The sequence below is a fragment of the Notamacropus eugenii genome, chromosome 2, assembly GCF_028372415.1.
Source record: "Notamacropus eugenii isolate mMacEug1 chromosome 2, mMacEug1.pri_v2, whole genome shotgun sequence".
NCBI classification, from domain to species: domain Eukaryota; kingdom Metazoa; phylum Chordata; class Mammalia; order Diprotodontia; family Macropodidae; genus Notamacropus; species Notamacropus eugenii.
In genome coordinates this window covers 284,632,941-284,642,334 of record NC_092873.1, presented here as the reverse complement: position 1 = coordinate 284,642,334, position 9,394 = coordinate 284,632,941, and positions in this window count along the sequence as shown.

Below are 9,394 nucleotides of genomic sequence, written 5' to 3'. Positions count from 1 at the left end.
CTATCTGCATAAAGTCTCTCACATTCATCTTCTCTCCTCTCATGATACAACCTCCCTAATGGAGGCCTCCATTCCTTTTTTTATTTTTATTTTTATTTTGCTGGGCCTACTAAAGTATTCTCCTAATTGGTCACCCTGTATTTAATTTCTTTCCTCTCCAACCTATCCTTTACGTAGCTGCCAAATTAATATTTCTAAAGCCAAGTCCTGATCATGTGACTTCCCTGGGAAAAAGCTTCAAGTATTCCCTTTTATTTACAGGATAAAGCACACACTTCCCTGCTTGGTTATGTAACACCATTCGTAGTCTGTTGCCAAACTATTTTTTTAGGCTGATGACATATGACTCTCCCTCAACTCTTGCATGTTTTAGTCAAACTAGCATATTTGCTATTGTGTGTACATGTACTTCTATTTCTCATTTATGTGCCTTTCTGCACAAGCTGTCCCCATGAATTAAATGATCTACCTACTCACCTCTGCCCCACGTTCTGTATAGGGAATACCTAACAGTCCAGTTTTACTGGAACAAAGAGTTCTTGAAAAGAAATAATATGAAAGAAGACTAGAAAGGCAAGTTGGAGATAAACCCTACCTTGTGTTGTGCTAAAAAACAATGGAGATTTTTGCATGAGTGAGTAAGTGTGTGTGTGTGTGTGTGTGTGTGTGTGCATGTGTGTGTGTGTAAGTGAGGGAGGAGAGATGATCAGAGCTGTATTTTCAGAATATTAATTTTACACATGTGTGGAATGTGAATTAGAAAAGGAAGAGAATAAAAGCAAGCAGACCAAGTAAGTACCAAAAGCACATAGAGTTAAAAATAAAAATTTATTGAACATTGCATAGAATGAGCGATAAGGGCAATAGATACTCATAAATAAGGGTCTGCAATCATTGGGGAGGCACAATTGAAGGAGAGTGTATGTGGGACTTAGGCAAAGAGCGGGGGAAAGGCTATTCCAAGAAGCAGGATCATTATTATATTTAGAAACAAACCCCTCATGTTTAGTACCCAGGAATGTCCCATCTTCCCCTTCCCAATTTACCTAGTAAGACAGAGAGATTGAATTAACCTCAGAAATCATATAATCCAATTAGCTCATTTTAGATGTAAAGAAATTGTTGTCTAAAAATGTTAAATTAAGTGCCTAAGGTCATAGAAGATTGGAGAAGAGACTGGAGGCAATGGAAACCAGTTAGGAGGTTGGTGTAATCCACTAATCTATTTCAGTTCAGGCAATATAAGTTTTGGGATTGGAGCATAATAAACAAATCTTAGTGTCATCTAAAAGGCATAAATTATGGACTTTGCTGACATATAGCATATAAAGAAATATGGAAAATGAAGGATCAAGAGGGTTTCTAAGGACAGTCTAGGTTCTAGAATTTTTAGCTGAGAGGGAATGATGAGATCATCTAATTCCTATCCTCTCGTTTTACAGCAAGAGTGAGTACAAGTTTCAGAATCATGAAGAATAGAGTTCACATACTGCCTTCAACACAATGACTATGTAACTCTGGACAACTCTTTAAAACTATGAACTGCAGAACAAATTTAGTAGAGGGTCATTCCTACATAGAAAAATTCATAGATCCAAAACAAGCTTTTCAGAGATAAGGGAATTGTAGCCCTGAGAGGTGAAATGATGTGACACTGAGTTCTTTGAAAATATTCACTGTGTTTGTGATCATTCAGGAAGTTTTCAGCCTGGTGCTTCAATATCTGTAGTTGTCATTATGAAAAAAAACAAACTGCCCCTTCAGAAGATGAAGTGGCTACCATTTTAATTTGTCATGATATCCCATGCTTTACATGGAGATTTTCCTTTCAAAGTCTAGGGCAAAAGGGCCTGGATAGAAGTAATGTATTTAGCTCTAGGAGTTGTATAGGATGGAAATTTGAAAATCTTAAGTAGCATAGTTCAAAAGCCAAGAGAACATCCATCAGCATTTGAAGCATGCCTATGGGAAGCTTTTTGTCTGAGTTATGACCATAGAGTAGATAAGAATTTGGTGGAATTTAAGCATACTTTATGTGTAGCATCCTTAATTCAATCTCTAAACTAAAGAACTGCACTAAGCATTAAACTGAGAGTTATATTTAAGAGACCAACTCTGTCTGCCCATGATGGATGCTTGGACCATATTGATGAACCATGGAAGAATGAATTTCTTGAAATTACTAGGATTTTGTCCATTTCATCTAGTGGACATGAAGGAGAATCTTCACATTAAGAGAAAAACCTAGAATTTCATGTAGGTATATTGAAAATATTATCCACCCACAAGCACCAAAGCAAAGAAAAGATCTGAGAATAACACCTATAATTTTAAACAGATGCTGCATTAAGGACCAAATTTCTTGTATTGCCATTAGTCATATCAAGTGAATCTCTAGAGATAGGTGACTCTGTGTTAGAGGCTAAAATATCTTCTGTTTGTCTTCTTCATCAGGTTATGGAAACTGAGAGCATATATTTTCTAACATAATCTACTTACTCTTCTTACTAAGTGACATTGGGTATCTGGTGCTATGTGCTGATCATGAAGACATCTTGTTTCTAAGCATTGTTACTTGCCAAGGTTTCCTGATCACTACAGCAGGAAGAACCATCTGAGACAAATGACAGATGGAAGACCACTCACACAGTCACAGAATTGCAAAACTCTTGGAAGTTGGAAGCCCTAAGTCATCTAATTCAATTCACTTCAATTGAATACCTCCAATGAAAGAAACTATTGCCTCTTGAAGCATGCTGTTTCACTTTTGGACAACTCTAATTGAGACTTAATTGTTTTTCTCATGCTAAACCTAAATATAGATTTTCTACAACATCTAACCTTTTCCCCATCCTGTTTCTCACTTTGGAGCCTACAGAACCAGTCTAAATCTTCTTCCACCAGCTAAATCTTTAGTTCTTTAAATATTTGAACATAGTTTATCAGGCTCAAGTAGGTCTTCTCTTGTTATCAATTCCTTCAAATTGACTTCACATGGCATCAACTCAAGGACCATCACATCCCAGTTATCCTGTAATACATGCTGCCCAGCTTATCAATGTCCTTCTGAAATCATTGTAACACTTCCCCCCCACTACCCTCACTCCCACCAGATGTTGATTTGACTAGGTGAAAGGACAGTTAGCACAGTCATCACTTTATAATTGGAGGCTATGACTCTCTCAACATAACCCAAGCTCTTATTAGCTTAGTTGGCTGCCATATCAAACAGCTATTGACTCATACCAACCTTATAAATCATTAAAACCCACAGTTCTTTCTCAAACTGCTTTCTAACTGTCTCACCACTTTTACACTTGAAAAGTCAATCACCTCAATGTGGGAGAGTTGGAACACTAATTAACTGTTGGTGGAGCTGCGACTGATCCAACCACTCTGCAGAGCAATGTGGAATTATGCCCAAAGGGCTACAAAAGTGTGCATACCTTTTGACCCAGCAATACTGCTTCTAGGACTGTACCCCCAAGAGATCATAAAAATGGGAAAGGGGCCTACATGTACAAAAATATTTATAGCAGCTCTCGTTGTGGTGGCCAAAATCTGGAAATCAAAGGGATGCCCATCAATTGGGGAATGACTGAATAAATTGTGATATATGAATGTAATGGAATACTATTGTGCTATAAGAAATGATGAACAGGAAGACTTCAGAGAGGCCTGGAAAGACTTATACGAACTGATGCTGAGTGAAATGAACAGAATCAGGAGAACTTTGTACACAGCAACAACCATAGTATGTGAGAAATTTTTCTGGTAGACTTAGTACTTCATTACAATGCAAGGACTAAAAATATTCCCAGTGGACTCTTGAGGCAAAATGCCTTCCACTTGCAGAAAAAAAACTATGGAATTTGATCATAGAATGAAGCAGACCATTTTTTTTTTTTGGTATTATGTTTTGGTTTGTTTTATGATTTCTCCCATTCATTTTAATTCTTATATGCAACATGACTAAGGTGAAAATGTATTTAATTGGAATGTATGTGTAGAACCTATATAAAATTTTATAGCTTCTCAGGGAGGGAGTGGGGAAGAAGGGAAAGGGAGGGGAAAAATCTAAGATATATGGAAGTGATTGTAGGACACTGAAAACAAATAAAATAATTTAACTTATAAAAGCAAAAGTCAATCTTCTCAACCCCAGTGTAAAACTTTTTATTTATGTCCATTTTGTTAAATTCAACCTAATATTTTAGCCAGCCATGATCTCCTTGGTCCCAGACCCTGTTAGAGTGTTATCTATCCCTCCCAGATTTGTATCACCTGTAAATTTGATAATTCTGCCATACAAAACTTCATCTTAATTAAGGATGACAATTTTAAGCAGCACAGATCACTGGGACACTCCATTCCACTTCTGAGACTTCGACATCAAGCCATTAACTAATTCTTTTGGAATCCAGCTATTCAGTGGTTCTGAATCCTTCAAATTGTGCTCTCATGGATTCCTCATATGTCCAGATCAGCAAGGAATTCTCTGAAAGCTTTAAGCTTCAGTATTGAAAGATCTGATTTTCCCATCTTCTTCCTTTTCATGAGAGAAAGGAAATGGTAAAGATGGTTTTGCTTTAGCGTCTTTGCAACCTCATTATGAGACAGACTTGGTTTATTCTGGACATTTGAAAAAAAGTGAAATTCTACTTAGAAACTGAGAAAATAGAAAATTTGGTAGAAAATTGGTATTGTTGTGTGGACTCTGAACGCTGGAAGGAATGAAGTCTTTGAGCTTAACAAATACAGGTATCAATAAATTAATAAACCTTATTCAGGACCTACACCATGCTAAGGCACTCAGGATACAAAAAAAACTGGTTTACATAGTCTCTTCCCTCAGAGAGTTTAAATTCTTTCAGTGGAAACTGATATTGACTTATGGAGGCAGAAAATAAGTAAGCTTTCTGACCACAAATAACAGGAGTCTTCCCTCAAATCTTGATTTATTAGCATGACTAGAGCTGTAAAGCTGATCATGTTTGTATTATAGTGAATGTTCCTGACCTTCCACTACAGATACAGCATGTCAAACCTACACTCAAGTCTATGTTTTTACTTCTCCAAATTTTTAATATGTCCTGATTCATCCAAAAGGTTTTAACAAGATATACGTTCAATTGTATATCCTTTGTGAAGAAGGGAGAGTAGACCTAGTATTTAGATATCTCTTACCAAAGACTATACAAACTATATAAACCACGTGAATTGATAATCTATGTATCTGTGTATCTGTCTGTCTCTCTGTCTCTCTCTCCCCCTATCTTTCTATCTGTCTATCTATCTATCTATCTATCTATCTATCTATCTATCTATCTATCTATCTATCTATCATCTCTCTATCTCTCTATCTATCTATCTATCTATCAATCTATCTATCTATCTATCATCTATCTCTCTACCTCCCTATCTCCCATAGTCCTTGCTGTTTTGTTATTTGGAAGGCCAGGTAGTCTGGTTCTCATTCTTTCCCCAGGATTTTCTACTACCTTTAAGGGGATTTGCAGGTGGGTCTAAATTCTCTTCCATTGGCTCCTGCACTAAATAATGTTGTTCCTCTTAAGTGTTGAGGATGATTGCCTGCACCACCAGTTCCATTAGCTACCAACAGTCAGATTAGCTTTTGCACAGAAATATTAACTTTAAAAGTTATTCAAACCAATTTCCTCAATACCTGGGAGGCATAACCCCCATCCCTCCTTGTGTCACCTCAGTCTCTGGGGAAGGGAAGTGATTAGGTTCATAGTTTAGCTCTGTTCTAATAGAGCATAGTTCCATTTTCAAGTCCAAAATCCCCCTTGGGCTCGAGTCCTACACACCCTGGTTTCTCAGGGCTTCTATTTCCAACTGACTGGCTTCACTATCCTGCTTACAGTCCTGGCTTCAAGATTGCCATGGTAGCTCAGCAAATGAAACTGAGGAGGACTAAAGAACAGAAACAAAAGTTGTGGCCCCATTTCTCAGTCAGGAAAAAAGGAAGAGGAAGGAAAGGAAAATCCTTTTTCACCTGTTCAGTGCATGGATCCCATGATGTGAGTGAACTGGGATCTTCATCTTGTGGATGCAGCAAATAATAGTCAGTAAAAAGAATGCAAAAGAAACTGATAATAGAAAAGAGCTCATTCAGAATGAGAGGGAATGATTTGGTGTGCCTAGTTTTTTAAAGACACAGGTAGCCAGTCAGTGGAACCTAAATGCACTCATGTGGTAAAGGATAAAAAAACTTCCATTTTAGGCAATCTGGATATTCTCCAAAGGCACCTCAAGAGTGTCTCTGTTAATCAAATGGGACATACCCAGACCAGCCTAGGTTTCACACACATATGTATGTATATATGCACATATGTATAGATACATAAAACATATATATACATATTCATATGTCTTCATACACATAATTTTCCTTTGAAATATCCCTCTCCCTTCATATTTGTATATGTCCCAATTTAGGGGGAGGAGCCAAGATGGCGGAGTAGAAAGATGCACATACACATAGCTCTGAACCCACAACCCATAGAACAGCTACAGGGAAGTAACTCACGGCGAATTCTGCACCCAGAGGCCATGGAATATTGGAGGGAGGGAGATTTCTGTTCCAGAGAGACCTGCAGGCCGGTCCTTTGCGCTGTGGACTGGGCGCCGGGACTGGGAGCTGAGTGCAGCCCTGCCACGGCCGTGGAACCGAGAGGAAAAGATCCGAGCGGGCTTCAGGGATGGGATCTCCAGAGGCCACGTGGGACCCTCCACCCACAGAGGGACCTGCAAACCTCTCGCAAAAGGTCCGTTGCACTGCAGATGCAGAGCCCAGCCCAGACCTGCTGCGGCCGGGGCCGTGGCACCAAGAGATACAGATCCGAGCAGGCTTCAGGGACGGGATCTCCAGCAGCCACACAAGTCCCTCCGCCCACAGGTGACGGGGGTCGGTGAGAGAGTTTCTTTGGTGGGTCGAGAGGGGAGTGGGGTGCCCCCATAATTCAGGCCCCCCCGGGAGGTAGAAGCTGAGAGGCGGCTGCAGAATGGGGCTCCCCAAGCGGGCGGGAGCCTGGATCCATTGTGGAAGGTCTGTGCATAAACCCCCTGAGGGAACTGAGCCTGAGAGGGGGCCCTGCCCTGACCTGACCACCTGAACTTAATCTCACACTGAATAGCAGCCCTGTCCCCGCCAAAAGCCCTAAGGCTGGAAGCAGCATTTGAATCTCAGACCTCAAATGCTGGCTGGGAGGATCAGGAGATGAGGTGGGTGTGAGGAGAATATTCAGAGGTCAAGTCACTAGCTGGGAAAATGCCCAGAAAAGGGAAAAGAAATAAGACCATAGAAGGTTACTTTCTTGGAGAACAGGCATTTCCTCCCTTCCTTTCTGATGAGGAAGAACAATGCTTACCATCAGGAAAAGACACAGAAATCAAGGCTTCTGTGTCCCAGCCCACCCAATGGGCTCAGGCCATGGAAGAGCTCAAAAAGAATTTTGAAAATCAAGTTAGAGAGGTGGAGGAAAAACTGGGAAGAGAAATGAGAGGGATGAAAGAGAAGCATGAAAAGCAGATCAGCTCCCTGCTAAAGGAGAACCAAAAAAATGTTGAAGAAATTAACACCTTGAAAACTAGCCTAACTCAATTGGCAAAAGAGGCTCAAAAAGCCAATGAGGAGAAGAATGCTTTCAAAAGCAGAATTAGCAAAATGGAAAAGGAGATTCAAAAGCTCACTGAAGAAAATAGTTCTTTCAAAATTAGAATGGCACAGATGGAGGCTAATGACTTTTTTCAAAACCAAGAAATCACAGAACGAAGACAGAAGAATGGAAAAATGGAAGATAATGTGAAATATCTCATTGGAAAAACAACTGACCTGGAAAATAGATCCAGGAGAGACAATTTAAAAATTATGGGACTACCTGAAAGCCATGATCAAAAGAAGAGCCTAGACATCATCTTTCATGAAATTATCAAGGAAAACTGCTCTGAGATTCTAGAACCAGAGGGCAAAATAAATATTCAAGGAATCCACAGAATACCGCCTGAAAGAGATCCAAAAAGAGAAACTCCTGGGAACATTGTGGCCAAATTCCAGAGTTCCCAGGTCAAGGAGAAAATATTGCAAGCAGCTAGAAAGAAACAATTCAAGTATTGTGGAAATACAATCAGGATAACACAAGATCTAGCAGCCTCTACATTAAGGGATCGAAGGGCTTGGAATAGGATATTCCAGAAGTCAAAGGAACTAGGACTAAAACCAAGAATCACCTACCCAGCAAAACTGAGTATAATACTTCAGGAGAAAAATTGGTCTTTCAATGAAATAGAGGATTTTCAAGTATTCTTGATGAAAAGACCAGAGGTGAAAAGAAAATTTGACTTTCAAACACAAGAATGAAGAGAAGCATGAAAAGGTAAACAGAAAAGAGAAGTCATAAGGGACTTACTAGAGCTGAACTGTTTACATTCCTACATGGAAAGACAATATTTGTAACTCTTGAAACATTTCAGTATCTGGGTACTGGGTGGGAGTACACACACACACATGCACACACGCACACATACATAGAGACAGAGTGCACAGAGTGAATTGAAGAGGATGGAATCATATCTTAAAAAAAAATGAAATCAAGCAGTGAGAGAGAAATATATTGGGAGGAGAAAGGGAGAAATTGAATGGAGCAAATTATCTCTCATAAAAGAGGCAAGCAAAAGACTCATTAGTGGAGGGATAATGAGGGGAGGTGAGAGAAAAACATGAAGTCTACTCTCATCACATTCCACTAAAGTAAAGAATAAAATGCACACTCATTTTGGTAGGAAAACCTATCTCACAATACAGGAAAGTGGGGGATAAGGGGACAAGCAGGGTGGGGGGGATGATGGAAGGGAGGGCATGGGGAGGAGAGGTAATTCGAGGTTGACACTCATGGGGAGGGATAGGATCAAAAGAGAATAGAAGTAATGGGGGACAGGATAGGATGGAGGGAAATATAGTTAGTCCTATACAACACAACTATTATGGAAGTCATTTGCAAAACTACACAGATTTGGCCTATATTGAATTGCTGGCCTTCCAAAGGGAAGGGGTGGAGAGGGAGGGAGGTAAAGAAGTTGGAACTCAAAGTGTTAGGATCTACTGTCGAGTAATGTTCTTGCCACTAGGAAATAAGAAATACAGGTAAAGGGGTATAGAAAGCTATCTGGTCCTACAGGACAAAAGAGAAGATGGAGAGAAGGGCAGAGAGGGATGATAGAAGAGAGAGCAGATTGGTCATGGGGGTAATTAGAATGCTTGGTGTTTGGGGGGGGGAGGGGATAAAAGGGGAGAAAATTTGTAACCCAAAATTTTGTGAAAATGAATGTTAAAAGTTAAATAAATAAATTTAATTATAAAAAAAAAAGAAAA